This window comes from Nycticebus coucang, chromosome 15 (assembly GCF_027406575.1).
Source record: "Nycticebus coucang isolate mNycCou1 chromosome 15, mNycCou1.pri, whole genome shotgun sequence".
Lineage (NCBI taxonomy): Eukaryota > Metazoa > Chordata > Mammalia > Primates > Lorisidae > Nycticebus > Nycticebus coucang.
In genome coordinates, this window is record NC_069794.1 from 48064 (window position 1) to 66367 (window position 18304).

Genomic DNA, 18304 nt, shown 5'->3' on the forward strand with positions numbered 1-18304 from the left:
CCCTGCCTTTCGTAATACTCTGTTCCCATCTCTTTCAGCATCTGCGGTGTGGAAATCGATCTGTTCATCAAGTGACTAGGGCCAGGACATTAGTGTAGCTTTGAATTCTCTGGACTTAGCATGGTGTTTGGCAAATAGCAGGCACTCAATTAACGTTTGTTGAAAAATGTGTACTTACCCCATTTCCCCACTTAAGATTAGGATTAATTGTGAAAGCAGTTAATTTCAGAGAAAATAAAATTTAGGTTTTATTTTTAATGAAACTATTAAGTTTCATTTTAATGTAAAGATTAAATTTCTATGGTATTTTGGGAGTTCTAGGATGTAGTAATAAGCAGTAATTGAAAACTAGAAATGTAAACAACTCATGAATATTTTATGCAACTTCTTTAATGTTAACATATTTAGTTATTATTAATAGAAATGTATTGTCATTATAACCTTGTAAATATTTGTTAATTAATCATTTAGATTGGTGTTCATTTCCAAGGTCTTTTTTTTCTCTTCCTATTGCCTTGACTGTCTTTTGAAGATTTATACAAATCCTTTATTTCTACTAAGACATGGGAATATGACTCATATTCTAAACAATAGTATGTATTTATCTTCTCTAGAGAAATAGTGAAAGAGATAAAATCAGAAAGCAAGAAAAACTATTGTTTTGAGTGATCTTGTTCATGCACGTATAAAAGTTTGTGTCATATGCTGAAGCTGATCATTGCTTATGTGATAAGTCTATGCCAGTGATCTAAGCTTTGGCAATCAGCAAGTTATCTAAATAAAGGTTATCAGTTCTGGTGGAGTTTTATATCCTATTGAGCTTCAGAAAAAAATATTGTTATTATTATACCAAGGAGGTATAATGTTACACTGGCCACCCTGTGAAGTTGACAGTCACACCTCCAAGTTTAACCCACCAATAACAAATCAACAGCTTCCAAGCAAGATTCCTAGTCTCCTTTTCTTTTTTCTTTTTTTTCTTTTTATTATACCAGAGACCTTTTTTTTTATTATTACACCAGAGACCTTCCTCTGCACAAATTCTGTAAAAGTGGGAGCTCCAGTATGGCAATGACAGAAACTGAGGCATAAAAACATTAACCTCAGTTTTTCTGAGGTTATTGTTAAATTTTTATTTGAAAATTAATGTATTTTCTGTTTTTCCACTTATAATATGTGCTTACTAACAGCTTAAATTATTCAGATAAGTGTAAAAGTATTGACTACCCCATCACAAACACAAATCAAGTCTACTTTTGTAGAAAAGTTGTGGATTTTTTTGTTCATTTGTTTGCTTTGGTCAGCATCCAATTCTATTTTGAAACAACATTAGTTCTTTTCTCCTCCTATATAAAAAAAGAACAACTGTGCAACATCAAATACCAATATAAAACTTGCTTATATTTATAAAATATACTTTGGACTTAGTTATCCTATCTTTTAAATTAGGGAGTTAATATAGCTTATTTTTAAGTTCCTTTAGATTCTGATTTTGTTTATAACTCACAAAAACACAAGTAATGTTTCTTTTAGTGTACTGATGTTTGATTCCCTTTTCTCTACCTATATGAAAAACACTCATGCTGAGTATATTCATTTAATATAATAATGTTTGTGCTATCTTTTCAGGGTTATTGAATTTAAATATTGTTTTTGTAAGATTACATACAGGGTGGGCATAAGGTTCGTGTGCAACTATTTTAAATTGCACATGAACTTTTTTTTATTAAGTCATTTGTACATAGATCATAAATACATTTATGCCATTATGGGATTCGATGTGTTATTTGTACAAATTGGAGTGATTACATCCTACTAATCAACATAGCTTTCACCTCATTTACCAAATTACAGCATTAAGACATTTGTGTTCTACACCTGATAGATCCAACTTGTACTTGCAATATGCTCCATAGGTGTGGTCCCCCTACTAACCCTCCTGCTATCAACCCATCCCTCTCCTTTCCTTTCTCCCTCCCCTTCCCTCCTTCATCCTAGGCTATAGTTGTGTTTCATTTTTCATAGGCAAGTGTGAGTGATTATAAATTGGTTTCACAGTAGTACTGAGTACTTTGGATATTTTTTTTCCATTCCTGAGATACTTTACTAAGAAGAACAATTTCCAGCTCCATCCATGTAAACATAAAAGAGGTAAAGTCTCCATTTTTTTTAATGCTGCACAGTATTCTATGGTATACATATACCACAATTTATTAATCCATTCATGGGTCAATGGGCACTTGGGCTTCTTCCATGACTTGGCAATTATGAATTGAGCTGCAGTGAACAATCTGGAGCAAATATCTTTATTGTCAAATGATTTTTGGTCCTTTGGATATATACCTAGAAGAGGAATTGCAGGATCAAATGGCAGGTCTACATTTAAAAAGCAGGTGTTGCAATTTTATTCACAGATGCAATAGGCTTTAAACCAACAAAAGTAAGGAAAGATAATGATGGTCACTTCTTATTTGTTAAGGGCAACACTTAACATGATGAGATTTCAATTATCAACATTTATGCACCCAACCAGAATGCACCTCAATTTATAAGAGAAACTCCGACATGAGCAAAAGGACCCACATGAACTTTTTATCTACTCTGAATTTAATGCATTTTTAAGGAAGAATGCTAGTGTTTTTTGTTTTTTGGGTTGTTTTTTTTTTTAATTTTCCAAAGATTAAACTTTGAATGCCATCTTGTGGTCAAAGAATTAGCATTAGAATGGGCATGATATGTATTTTTAAAAGCAGACATGAGAAAAAAATATAGATCCCAGTATAGAGAAGAAAGCATTTGATGTTAGAGAACTTAGGTTTAGACCCCTACTCTATGTAATTATGGGAAAGTCACTTCACCTCTGAACTTCAATTTCTTCATTCTCAGCTAGTGCTGGATACAAAGAAGATGTTCAATTAAGATCTATCTCACCGAATCTTATGACTCAATAACTTCATGTATGTAAAATTTCTTTGTAAACTGGAAAGTACTATAAAGTATTTGCTACTTTTGCCATTTTTCCTGTCACCAGGCCATTAAACATAAAGGTGGAACTCAACTCCAAGAAAAATGTTCACCCACACACAAAGGCATGAAAATTAAATACCCTCATGCTGACAGTTGGGTAAAGGAAGAGATAAAGGAGGAAATCATTAACTTCCTTGAACATAACAACCATGAAGATGCAAGCCACCAAAACCTATGGGATACCGCAAAATTGGTCCTAAGAGGAAAATTTATCACATTAGATGCCTAATCCAAAAAACTGAAAGAGCGCAAATCAACAAACTAATGAATTATCTTACGGAAATGGAAAAGGAAGAACAATCTAATCCCAAACCTGCCAGAAGAAAAGAGATAACCAAAGTTAAATCAGAAATTCATGAAATTGAAAACAAAAGAATCATTTAGAAATTTAATGAAATAAAAAGTTTGTTCATCCAATAAATAAATAAGAATGATAAATTGTTGGCAAGACTGACTAAAAACATAAACTAAAATCTCTAATAACCTGAATCAGAAATGGAAAAAAACCACAGATATCACAGAGATACAAAAGATTATCTCTGACTACTACAAGAAATACTATGCCTACAAATTGGACAATGTGAAGGAAATGGACCAATACCTGGAATCACACCCTCTCCCTAGACTTAACCAAGAAGAAATAGATCTTTTGAACAGACCAATTTCAAGCAGTGAGATAGAAGAAGAAGCCATCTATGACAAACCCACAGCTAATATCATACTGAATGGAGTACAACTAAAAGCTTTTCCACTTAGAACCAGACAAGGATGTCTTTTGTCACCACTACCGTTCAACATAGTGCTGGAAGTTCTAGCCAATACAATCAGGCAAGATAAAGATATTAAGGACATCCAAATGGGGGCAGAGGAAGTCAAACTCTCACTCTTTGCCGATGATATGATCTTGTATTAAGAGAATCCCAGAGACTCAACCCCAGGACTCCTGGAAATGACCAAGAAATACAGTAATGTCTCATGGTACAAAATCAATGTCCACAAATCAGTAGCCTTTGTATATGCCAATAACAACCAAGTTGAGAAACTAACCAGAGACACAATTCCCTTTACAGTACTTCAAAGAAAATGAAATACCTAGGAATATATCTAACAAAAGAGGTGAAGGACCTCTGCAAAGAGAATTATGAAACCCTAAGAAAAGAAATAGCAGAAGACATTAACAAATGGAAGAATATACCATGCTCCTGGCTGGGAAGAATCAACATTGTTAAAATGTCTATACTTCCCAAAGCAATTTACAGATTCAATTCAATCTCCATTAAAACATCAACATTATACTTTGAAGATTTGTAAAAAATAATTCTTCATTTTGTATGGAACCATAAAAAAACCTGTATAGTCAAGGCAATTCTTAGTAATAAAAACAAAGCCAAGACATCACCCTACCAGACGTTAGGCTATATTAGTGATCAAAGCAGCATGGTATTGGCACAAAAATAAAGACATTTGGAACCAAATAGAAAACCAAGAGATGAAACTAGTCTCTTATACCCATATGATCTTTGGCAAACTAAACAAAAGCATACACTGGGAAGAAGAATCCTTATTCAATAAATGGTGCTGTGAGAACTGGATAACCACATGTAAAAGACTGAAATGACCCACACCTTTCACCACTTACAAAAATTGATTCAAGATGGATAAAAGATTTAAATGTAAGGCAAGAAACAATTAAAATTCTATTTAAAAGTGTGGGGGAAAACTCTTAAAGATGTTGGCCTGGGGAAAGATTTTATGAAGAAGACTTCCATGACAACTGCAACAACAACAAAAATTAACAAATGGAATTTAATCAAACTGAAAGCTTCTGCACAGCTAAGGACACAACAATCAAAGCAAACTGACAACCTTCAGAACGGGAAAAGATATTTGCACATTATAAATATGACAAAGGCTTGATAACTAGGATCCATAGAGAACTCAAACTAATCAATAAAAAAAGAGCTAATAATCCCATCTATCACTGGGCAAGAGGCATGAACAAAACCTTTTCTGAGGAAGACAGATGAATGGCTAACAAACATAAGAACAAATGCTCATTGTCCCTAATTATCAGAGAAATGCAAATCAAACCACCCTGAGATATCACCTAACCCCAGTAAGATTAGCCCACATCACAAAATCCCAAAGTTGCAGATGCTGACATGGATGTGGAGAGAGAGGGACACTTTACAAGCTAATATAGCCTCTTTGGAAAGAAGTATGGAGAATCCTCAAAGAACTCAAATTAGACCTCCCTTTTGATTCTACAGTCCCACTACTAGACATCTACACAGAAGGAAAAAAAAGATTTTATTATAAGGACATATGCATTAGATTGTTTACGGCAGCTCAATTTATGATCAAGGTGTGGAAATAACCTAAATGCCCATCAATTCAGAAATGTATTAACAAGGTGTGGTATATGCATACCATGGAATACCATTCAGTCATAAAACAAAATGGAGACCTTTTATCTTTTATATTAATTTGGATGGAGTTGAAACACATTCTTCTCAGTAAAGTATCACAAGCATGGAAAAGCAAATATCCAGTGTACACAATACTAATATAAAGCCAATAGATGATCTAATTCATGCCCACATAAGAGGAAAAACTCATTTTGATTCATGTTGGGAGGAGAGGGAATCAGGGAGCGAGGAGAAGGGTGGGGGGGTTGAGGTGCTCCCACTAAATGGGCATAATGTAGGGGTGTATGGCACACCTTTTGGGTGCTGGACATAGCTATAAGAGGGACTCTACCTAACAAATTCAAATATTGTGATTTGGTTATTCGTACCCTCACATTAACCTGAAATGAAAAAATAATTTAAATTTTCTTTTTATTACAAATTATAATTGTTTTGTTTTATTTTTTGGCTGTGATGCATTTTTTGTGTTAATAAATAAATCAAAAAAGTATTTTTTTGAATCCCCAACAATAAAAAAAAAGAAATTAAAAAAAAAGTATTTTTTTTACTCTTTTTTAAAATATAATTTATTTATTTTATTTTTTGAGACAGACCCTCAAGCTCTGGGTAGAGTGCTGTGGCATCACAGCTCACAGCAACCTCCAACTCCTGGGCTCAAGCGGTTCTCCTGCCTCCACCTCCCAAGTAGCTGGGACTATAGGTGCGTGCCACAACACCCAGATATTTTTTGGTTGCAGCCATCATTGTTATTTGGCAGACCCGGGCTGGATTCGAACCCACAAGCTCAGGTGTATGTGGCTGGCATCTTAGCCGCTTGAGCCACAGGCACCAAGCCTATCAATATAATTTAAGTGTGATATGTAAGTTTAACTATAGGTTCAACTTCCTTTTTTGTTTTCTATAACCAAAATTCACATTTTATTTAGATTGAAATAAAGTATACAAAATAGATTTTCTTCACCAAAACTAACAGCAATATTTTTCATATTATCTCTAGATAAACCACAAAACACTAATTTTGGTAGCTTTTCCAGGTTTTGTTTACAAATCAAGATGAGGCAGTATATAAAGTCATGGGAGAAGACAGAAGAAAACAGTTGAGTCAGTTGTCAGTATCCATGGCCTCTGATTCTGTCAACCATGAAACAGAAATACTCTCCATGTACCTGCTGAAAATCTTATGGAAAACAGGCTGACTATGGAATGTGAACAGCAACAACCTGATATGAGTAACAGTGGCAGGCTCTTCCATTCAAACTTTAACTGTCACTTGTTCCCTTAAGTTCAGTTGATAAAGACAAAAGGTACACTGAAATCCTCATTTGATGAGCTCACATGCTTTTCTCTGATAATTTAACTGTTTACAGATTTTAACAACATATTTAAAACTTCTACTAGTCAAAGGCCAATTACTGTCTTCATTTTAACATTTTATGAATGTATTCCTTCCTATCATACTTCCTCAAAATTTATTTCTTCAAAGAATTGACAACTCAATACCTGACGTGAGTCCACTATGATAGTAAATGTTATGTCTAAAATGACTTAACTAAAACAATTTAACAGTGCCAGTAGCAGACATCACAAAAAAGTGAAACATGGCACTTTTAATGCTATCTTCTGGAATTCTGGAATAACAGATCAGTCTTCAAAGCATGAGAGTTCAACAGAAGGGAGGGGAGTGAAATAGGTAAATTACCAATAGCTTAAGTATTCAATGGAAGCCTATAGGCAAAGTTATTCAGTGATTAAGTGGCCTACATATACCTACAGTTCTTCTTTCAAATATCAAATACAAGAGAAAGACTTTATAAATATTTAAAGTCTCTTAGGTATTTTCAATGGTTTCTGAATTATCTGCAGAAAGCTCTTAGTTGTATCGAGTTTGATATATGTGTCCACCATTAAATCCAGATATAAAATTTATGTTAAGCAAAGCCAAGTTACTTGACCTTTGGTCTGTCAAAGTGTTCCTCAAGTATGCTTTGAGACGCTTTCATCCATTTTCATAATGCTCATTCTCAACCATCATCACCGGAAGAATACACAGGACCTTCAGTAATGCATACACATTAGAAATAACTTGATATTAGGCAGGTGAAGGACTTGATAAATGATGGACGGAAGCTCAATATCTTTTCTTCTGTGTTCCCATTTGATTCTCCAACAATGAAGATTGGCTTAGAGTATGTCAGTACTTCTGTACATTTTATCATGGTGTTCCTCTGTGTATTGAGTTTAAGTTGACCTATGACTGAGGGTACCAGAGATAAGCATTTAAAAGCTTTGAGGTCTTGCTCTGAGAATGTATCTTTAAGTTCCTAAATAATGTGTTCCACTGTTGAAACACTTAGGGTTTCTTTATAGTAACTCTCAGAAGTTAGTTCAGATTCCAAGTTACCTTGCTCTGAAGAATTTCTCAGGGACCTTCATCTGAACATCAAGTTTAGTTGCCAAATTTGTGGCTTCCTCAATCCAAAATTCATGATAAATGTCAATATTTTCCATCACTTCAATGAGTAGAATGCTGTACTGCAGTCAAGCTTGGCTGTAAAGAAGACACGGGAGGTTTGCCCCTGGAGATTCTTCCCAAAGGCCCTTGTGAAAAAAAAGACATTTTAAAGAACAACAATAGTACAAATGAAATCAAAATCTGTTACTGCACTACAGAGGACAAATGCTTGGCCAGCTATACAATTATTCCATGTAATAGTTGCATCACTATACCATCTAAACATAAAACAAGGGCTTTCAGGAGGTCCACTAAAATTTCAAAAGCATCATGCCTTCCTGTCCACTGAGAATGGCAAATTTCCTTCAGTTCCTTAGTCCTTTCTTCACTATTCTAAAAAAAGATCAGAAATTACATTGTCAAGTTCTAAAAGCAGTTGTGGTGATCAATGGAAAAAAGAAAAAACTTCTTCAATTATTCCAATGCAACAGATACTCCCATAACAGGCACTAATTTTGCCAACCATATATTTAAGGCACAGGAAGAGCAAAGTGTGTAAATAGCTTGGGGATATTTATCCAGACATCTAGAAGCAACAACTTTCATTTTGGAAGACAAGCTACTGGACAGAAAATGTAAGCCTGGCCATGACAATACTCCATATTTAGCCCCCACTTCTCAGTAGTATGAAATTTCACAGACAAAATTTTCTGCATTGGCTTCATAAGGTAGGAAGCCCACTAATTCCTTTCTCAGGCTATAAGATTCATCCATGAACCTCACCATCATAGACAACGATGGTACTTTTCTGTTGCTATGTCCACTACATCATCTGTAATAAGGGGAAAGAAGTATGAGTCTCTCACTTCCCTGAGAATTTCTTCCCGAATACAGCTCTCACAGATTTCTAGCATCTGTTTCTGCTGTGTTTTTTAACAAAGCCATGTGTACTGCTGTTGTTTCAAAGTGCCTTCTCAGGACCACTTCACCAGAGTTAATCCAGCCTTCCAGCAGTGCTTGAAAGTTATCAGGATGTAAAGAGACCTCCTAGGAGTTCATCAGCCTCATCTCCACCTAGAGGTATGTTCTGTTTTTCCATAAGCATCAAGATTACAAATAGGGGGTGGAAGCAAGATGGCTGAGTGGAGCTAGCTTTCCACAGAGGCTCCCATCCAGAAGGAGAGTTAAAGGACAGAAGTTTAGCAAGTAAACCAATGGTTTGGAGCTGAGCCAAGAGGGATGGTTGAAGAATGCACATCAACCCTGCTTAGGCGAGCTGCCACCCCAAGGATACAAAAAAAAGATACAAAATCCATTGCCAAGTAGATGGGAGTACCCTCCCCCATGAGAATGGCTCACAGTATATTTCAGATAAACAAGCGAGCAGAGTTCAAACATCCTCCCATTTTATCCCACAGGAGAGACCCTCTAAAAAATGGACCTCCATCCCTCCCTAGGGTGCCATGGCACTCTTCTGCCAGGCATAAAACTGTATATATTCTCTACCTGTAATTCTGAACTCCCAGCACTCCACTCTCACCCTGAGGTATGGAAGCCTGTCCCCCATTGAGTCCAGATTCTTGGGCATTTTCTCAAGAGGTGTGGACAGAGCATGGTCTGTTGCTGGTCTGTGCTGATTCTGTGTCACAGGAGTAAGAAGAAGACAGTCAATGGAGAGAGAACCATGCAGGAGAGGCAGTGCTCCGAGGCACATAGCAACAGCCACGGTGGTGGGAGCAATGGGGCTCACACCCCTGGGGATATTTTGGAAGGATACTCCCTGTCTCTCTGGGGAACCAGAGGAAGCTGGACATCTTCTCTGGTGGCAGCCACTGGTAGAACAGATCTAGGATGGAAACCCAGGCCCCATGAGTAAAGGGTATGCCTGAGGTGGTACCAGCCTGGGCCAAGCGCAGAGATGGCAGATTCCCAGGTTGAAGCTGACCCAGAGGACTGCTTTACTGAGCCTAAGATGCACCTGGCCCTCGGGATCATAGCTGAGACAAAGGCAGGCAGGCAGAGGCTGGAACTGACAGCTGAGTGTGAGCTCTAACCGTGTCTGCCCCAACACAGACTGCAGCTGAGGCTGGGCAGTGGCACAGACTGGGGCTGAGTCGCAGTTTCTGTGAACTCAAACCGTGTCTGATCCGCAGGGTAATATAGTCAGGATGGAAACAAATTTGGCAAAGTTGTTCTGTTCTGTCAACAACATCAATCAGGGGCGGGGCTAGAACTGAGTGAACTGCCCCAGCCTCCATTATGCACCCAAGGTTGTCATGCCTCCCCTCCCCCTGCCAGCTAGTGGCAGAGAGTGGTGGCCTGGCTGAGGAGACATAGATCTCCCTGTGACTCAGGTAGGCACAAACCTGCTGCATCTGCTCATTGGAGGGAATTGGGTCACAGCCCTGTGGGGTTACCAGTGACTGGGTGTGACAGAGGTACACGGTGGAGAAGGAGGCATCAAACTTCCCAGACTAATTTATTTGCTGGGTGGGTCCTCCTGACCTCACGGAGCACTGGAGCAAGTCATACTTGAGCTGCCAGCAGACCCCTGCTATCTAGTTGCCGGGGACCTTTTGAACTCTCCCACCTGAGACCAGTGCTGACAGGGACATTTGATTTGGACCTCTTGAACTGGGCCAATAACCCGAGGACTATCCAAAGTGGTACCCTGGGTGTGTGGTTGTGGGAAGGTTTGATTTTCCTTTTCCAGTTGTTGCCTGTGGGGGAAAGGGTGACTTAATTGCTGGTATTTCTCCACAGCTGAGACTTCAACCCAGAGTAACTGATTCACTAGGGTAGGACAGAGACCAGCTGAAAACAAGACAGAGCTACTTAACCCTGCCACACCAAGTAGGTCCCCAGTTTCTCAGGCCATAGCACTATGGGTCTTTGGCAAAGCTCTAGAGGAAAAGGTATAGACACCAGTCCCAGATTTGGGGCAAAGGGCTGGTTAATCACTACTCCTGGAGGCCCCAACCCAAGTTCTCCTTATCTGCTCATCTAGCCAAATGGTGTAAAGTAATGATGGGGCAGAATCAGTGGGAAAAACTCCAGTAACATGAATAACCAGAGTAGATCAACCACCCCTAGGAACAATATGGCAGACACAACTGAAGATCCCGTTCATAAACAGATGGCTGAGATGTCAGAAATCGAATTCAGAATTTGGATTGCAAATAAGATTACTAGAATAGAGGTAAAGTTGGAATTAGAAATTCAAGGAGCATTTCAGAAGTTCTCTCAAGAATTCAACGAATTTAAAGACAAAATCACCAAAGGTTTTGACACATTGAGACAAGAATTTGCAACCCCAAAAGATATGAGAAATACAGTAGAATCCCTCAGTTATAGGATGGAACAGGCAGAAGAAAGGATTTCTGACATTGAAGACAAAGCTTTTGAATGCTCCCAAACACTCAAAGAGGAAGAGAAATGGAGAACAAAAATGGATCATTCTCTCAGAGAACTCTGGGATAATTAAAAGAAAACAAACATTCACCTTGAAGGTGACGAAGTTGCTTTGCAAAGCACAGAGGCTCTTCTTCATGAGATAATGAAAGAGAACTTTCGACATGCCAAGAGATTCTGAAATTCAGATAGCAGACAGTTTCAGAACCCCAGCACAACTCAACCCGAATAAGACGTACCCCAGGCACATTATAATGAACTTCACTAAAATTAACATTAAGGAGAAAATTCTGAAAGCAGACGTAAGAAAACTATAACCTACAAGGGGAAGAATATTAGAATGACTGTAGATCTCTCTGCTGAAACTTTCAAGCTAGAACAGGGTGGTCATCAACTTTTAATCTCCTAAAACAAAATAACTTTCGATCAGGATCCTGTATCCAGCTAAACTGAGTTCATTTATGATGGAGAAATTAAATACTTTAATGACATTCGCATGTTGAAGAAATTTGCCATAACTAAACTAGCTCTCCAGGATTTTCTCAAACCTATCCTCCATAATGACCAGTGCAATCCTCCATCATAAAAGTAAACTCACTCAGAAACTTTTGATCAAATTCCAACTTCCACAGTGGTGAAAGGATTAAAAATGTCCACTGGACTTTCAAAAAACGCGATACCCAAAATTCTAATTATCCTCAATTAATGTAAATGGCTTAAATTGTCCTCTAAAGAGGCACAGGTTGGCTGACTGGATTTAAAAACTCAGGCCAGATATCTGCTGCATACAAGAATCTCATCTTACCTTAAAAGATAAATATAAACTCAGGGTGAAAGGATGGTCATCTATATTCCAGGCAAATGAAAAGCAGAAAAAAGCAGGTGTTGCAATTTTATTCACAGATACAATAGGCTTTAAACCAACAAAAGTAAGGAAGGATAAGAATGCTCACTTCATATTTGTTAAGAGTAATACTCAATATGATGAGATTTCAATTATTAATATTTATGCATCCAACCAGAATGTGCCTCAATTTATAAGAGAGACTCTAACAGACATGAGCAACTTGATTTCCTCCAGCACCATAATAGTTGGAGATTTTAACACTCCTTTGGCAGTGTTGGATAGATCCTCCAATGGGGGCAAGACATGATTGCAAGAGGGACTTTACCTAACAATTGCAATCAGTGTAACCTGGCTTATTGTACCCCCAATGAATCCCCAACAATAAAAAAAAAAAAAAGAAAAGAAACTAAACAAAGAAACTTTAGATTTAAACATAACAATTCAACATTTGTATTTAACAGACATCTACAGAACAATTTCATCCTAACAAAACTGAATACACATTCTTCTCATCGCCCATGGAACATACTCCAAAATCAATCACATCTTAGGTCACAAGTCTAACCTCAGCAAATTTAAAAGAATATAAATTCTTCCTTGCATTTTCTCAGACCATCATGGAATAAAAGTTGAACTCAGTAATAACAGCAAATCTGCATACTCATAGAAAAACATGGAAGCTAAATAACCTTATGCTGAATGATAGCTGGGTCATAGACAAAATTTAGAAGGAAATTACCAAATTTTTGGAAAAAGACGATAATGAAGACACGAATTACCAGAACCTCTAGCATACCACAAAGGCAGTCCTCAGAGGGCAATTTATAGTACTGTAAGCCTTCCTCAAGAGAACAGAAAGAGAGGAAGTTAACAACGTACAGGGACATCTCAAGCAACTGGAAAAGGAAGAACATTCTAATCCCAAACCAAACAGAAGAAATGAAATAACCAAAAGTACAGCAGAATTAAATGAAATTAAAAACAAAAGAATTTTAAAAAAAAGAAAACAAAAGAATTATACAACATATCAATAAATTAAAAAGTTGGTTTTTTGAAGAGGTCAATGAAATAGATAAACCTTTGGCTAATCTAACCAGGAATAAAAAGTAAAATCTCTAATTTTATCAATCTGAAGTGGTAAAGATGAAATAAAAACAGACACCTTAGAAATTAAAATATCCTTAATGAATATTACAAGAAACTTTATCTCAGAAATATGAAAATCTGAAGAAAATTGACCAATACTTGGAAGAACATCACCTTCTAAGACTTAACCAGAATCATGTGGAAATGTTGAACAGGCCAATATCAAGTTCTGAAATAGCATCAACTATACAAAATCTCCCTAAAAAGAAAAGCCCAGGACCAGATGGCTTCTGAATTCTACCAAACCTTTAAAGAGGAACTAGTACCTATATTACTCAACCTGTTCCAAAATATAGAAAAAGAAGGAATACTACCCAACACATTCTATGAAGCAAACCTCACTTTGATCCCCAAACCAGGAAAAGACCCAACAAGAAAAGAAAATTATAGACCAATATCACTAATGAATATTGATGCAAAAATATTCAACAAGATCCTAACAAACAGAATCCAGCAACACATCAAACAAATTATACACCATGACCAACTGGGTTTTATCCCAGGGTCTCAAGGCTGGCTCAATATATGTAAATCTATAAATACAATTCAGTTCATAAACAAATTAAAAAACAGAGACTATATGATTCTCTCAATTGATGCAGAAAAATCTCTTGATAATATCCAGCATCCTATCCTGATCAGAACACTTAAGAATATTGGTACAGAAGGGACATTTCTTAAACTGATAGAGGCCATCTACAGCAAACCCACAGCCAATATCGTATTGAATGCAGTTAAATTGAAATCTTTTCCACTCAGATCAGGAACCAGGCAAGGTTGCCCATTGTCTCCACTGCTCTGTAACATTGTAATAGAAGTTTTAGCCATCGCAATTAGGGAAGAAAAGGCGAACAAGGGTATCCATATAGGGTCAGAAGAGATCAAACTTTAGCTCTTTGCAGATGACATGATTATATAACTGGAAAACACCAGGGATTCTACTATGAAACTCTTAGAAGTGATCAAAAAATACAGCAGTGTCTCAGGTTACAAAATCAACACTCATAAATCGGTAGCCTTTATATATACCAACAATAGTCAAGCTGAAAAAAACAGTCAAGGACTCTATTCTGTTCACAGTAGTGACAAAGAAGATGAAATATTTGGGAGTTAACCTAATAAAGGACGTGAAAGATCTCTATAAAGAGAACTATAAAACTCTAAGAAAAGAAATGGCTGAAGATGTTAACAAATGGAAAAACATACCATGCTCATGGCTGGGAAGAATCAACATTGTTAAAATGTCCATACTACCCAAAGTAATATACAATTTCAATGCAATCCCTATTAAAGCTCCACTGTTATACTTTAAAGATCTTGAAAAAATAATACTTCATTTTATATGGAATCAGAAAAAACCTCGAATAGCCAAGACATTACTCAGAAATAAAAACAAAGCAGGAGGAATCACGCTACCAGATCTCAGACTATACTATAAATCGATAGTGATCAAAACAGCATGGTACTGGCACGAAAAGAGAGAGGTAGATGTATGGAACAGAATAGATAACTGAGAGATGAACCCAGCTACTTACCATTATTTGATCTTTGACAAGCCAATTAAAAACATTCAGTGGGGAAAAGATTCCCTATTTAACAAATGGTGCTGGGTGAACTGGTTGGCGACCTGTAGAAGACTGAAACTGGACCCACACCTTTCACCGTTAACTAAGATAGACTCTCACTGGATTAAAGATTTAAACTTAAGACATGAAACTATAAAAATACTAGAAGAGTATTGCCAAATACTAGTGCAGGGAAAACTCTTGAAATTGGCCTGGGCAAATATTTTATGAGGAGGACCCCCCCAGGGCAATTGAAGCAGCATCAAAAATACACTACTGGGACCTGATCAAACTAAAAAGCTTCTGCACAGCCAAGAACACCATAAGTAAAGCAAGCATACAGCCGTCAGAATGGGAGAAGATATTTGCAGGTTATGTCTCCGACAAAGGTTTAATAACCAGAATGCACAGAGAACTCAAAAGTATTAGCAAGAAAAGAACAAGTGATCCCATCTCAGGGTGTGCAAGGGACTTAAAGAGAAACTTCTCTGAAGAAGACAGGCGCACAACCTACAGACACATGACGAAATGCTCATCATCCTTAATCATCAGAGAAATGCAAATCAAAACTACTTTGAGTTATCTAACTCCAGTAAGATTAGCCCACATCACAAAATCCCAAAACCAGAGATGTTGGCATGGATGTGGAGAAAAAGGAACACTTCTACACTGCTGGTGGGAATGCACACTAATACATTCCTTTTGGAAAGATGTTTGGAGAACTCTTAGAGATCTAAAAATAGACCTGCCATTCGATCCTACAATTCCTCTACTAGGTATATATACAGACCAAAAATCACATTGTAACAAAGATATTTGTACCAGAATGTTTATTGCAGCCCAATTCATAATTGCTAAGTCATGGAAGAAGCCAAAGTGCCCATAGACCCACGAATGGATTAATAAATTGTGGTATATGTACACCATGGAATATTATGCAGCCTTAAAGAAAGATGGAGACTTTACCTCTTTCATGTTTACATGGATGGAACTGGAACATATTCTTCTTAGCAAAGTATCTCAAGGATGGAAGAAAAAGTATTCAATGTACTCAACCCTACTATGAAACTAATTTATAGCTTTCACATGAGAGCTATAACCCAGTTATAGCCCAAGAATATGGGGAAAGGGGAAAAGGAGGGGAAGGGAAGGGGAGGGGAGGAGGGAGGATGGGTGGAGGAAGGGTAATTGGTGAGACCACACTTATGGTGCATCTTACAAGGGTACATGTGAAACTAAATGTAGAATATAAATGTCTTAACACAATAACTAAGAAAATGCCATGAAGGCTATGTTGAAAAGTGTGATGAAAATATTTCAAATTATATATGAAACCAGCACATTGTACACCATAATTGCATTAATGTACACAGCTATGATTTAATTTAAAAAAAAAAAAGGTTACAAATAGAAATTTTTAGGTATTCTTTGTTTTCCTTTTCTTCCAGGGTTAGAGGTAAAATGTTCTCATCCTATTCTTCACCCTCCTATTCTGCACTGGGGTTCTGAGTGTTGCTGTTATTGGTTTCTTTGTTTTTGTTCCTGTTCAGAAGTTGCATCATTTTTTTTCTGTTTCAGTGTCCTTCACTCAATTCTTTCTTTCTTTCTTTTTTTTTTTTGAGACAGAGTGTCATTTTGTCACCCTTTGGTGGAGTGCCGTAGGATCATAGCTCACAGCAATCTCCAATTCTTGGGCTCAAGTGATTCTCTTGCCTCAGCCTCCCTGGTAGCTGGGACTACAGGTGCCCACCATAGTTGCTGACCTTTTTTTCTTTTTTTTTCTTAGCAAGCCGAGGTCGGTTCGAACCCATCAGCCCAGAGCATGTGGCCAGTGCCCTAACCACTGAGCTACAAGTACCCATTTCACTCAATTCTTTTGTTTTCTCTCTCTACCACATGGATTGTTCAAATGACTGGTAAAATCAAATATTGTTGGCACTGCATTATCTCGAAGAACTATCCTATAAGGGCTAGTTCTACAGATCATAGAGGTCTCAAAGTGTTTGGTATACACTTTTGGCATACTGCTCTCCTACAATTCTCCACCTACTTCTGACATCTGACTGGATCTCAAGGGAACCTGAAGAAGGACAGGTGGAACTGTGTGCTCTTCAGCATGCAGTTGGGGGCAGTGCAGAAGTTTGGCATTGTAGGTTGCTGGCTGGTGGCTCAGCCCTCCCCTCCCCACCTCTTCAGGGCAGTCTGCCCACCAGGGAGGGAAGCCGGGTTCAACTTCTATAAAAAAGGTTGAAAAACACTGCCATTGACTATCAGCACTCTCTTCACTACAGGGAATAGAGTCCTTAGTGGGTTTTTTTGTTTGTTTCTTTGTTTGTTTTGAGACAGAGTCTCACTATGTGGCCCTCAGTAGAGTGCCGTGGTGTCACAGCTCACAACAACCTCAAACTCTTGGGCTAGAGTGATTCTCTTACCTCAGTCTCCCAAGTAGCTGGGACTATAGGCATGCACCATAATGGCCCGCTATTTTCTTGTTGCAGTTGTCATTGTTGTTTAGCAGGCTTGAACTCTCCAGCCTCGGTGCATGCACCATAACCATTAATCTTCGGGTGCTGAGCAGAGTCCATAGTGTGTTTTTATCTAATCACATTACAGAATCAACTGAAAACTCATCCTTAGGATTTGATTCCACTAGAAACACTCCTAGTACCCAAATCTGTATTAGTATTTGAAAGAACCAGAACAGCGCCATTTCAAGAGTTAAGTTTTGCTTTCCCTGCCATTTCACTTAGTAAGTTCCACTTTCCAGACAAGCCCAGGCAATTCCCTGAAATCATGAGACAACCGCCCACCAATCAGGGATCTCCCACCTAACCAATCCAGAAGCACCCCCTTTGTTTCAAGCTATGCACGCCCACCTGCTGCACAGGATCATAAGAACCCCCTGCTCCAGAGCTCGGGGCTCCTGGCTTGGATCCGTTGCAATGGAGTCCCCAGAAGCCCAAGTTCAAACTTGCAATAAAAGGCCCTTTTGCTTTTGCATCGGACTCAGCTCCCTGGTGGTCTTTGTGGGGGATTTCGAGATCTGGGCACAACATATTCTCCATAGAAATGGAATAGTGTGTGTGTGTGAAAAAGAGAGAAAGAGAAAGAGACAGAGAGAGAAAGGAAGCAGAGGGAGAGATTTTTAAGAAACAGGCTTGCCCAATTGAGGTTGGTAAGTCCAAACTATCCTGGGCAGGCTGGAGACCCAGGGAAGAGCTGACGCTATAGCTTGAGTCTAAAGTCTGTTTGCTGACAGAACTCCCTTTTCTTTGAAGGTCAATTGTTTTTTAAAGGCCTTTAGCTGATATGACAAGGACCACCATATCATAGAGGATAATCTGATCTAAAGTCTATTGGTTTAAATGTTAGCTAAGAAAAACAAAATGCATTCACAAGAATACCTAGAATGTTTGGCCAAAGATGT

General features: G+C 37.8%; 1 pseudogene; it reads right to left on the reverse strand.

The window, feature by feature from the left end:
* Positions 1-8074: 8074 nt before the first annotated feature.
* On the reverse strand, positions 8075-17025 carry LOC128566814 (52 kDa repressor of the inhibitor of the protein kinase-like; annotated as a pseudogene).
* Between the last annotated feature and the right edge of the window lie 1279 nt (positions 17026-18304).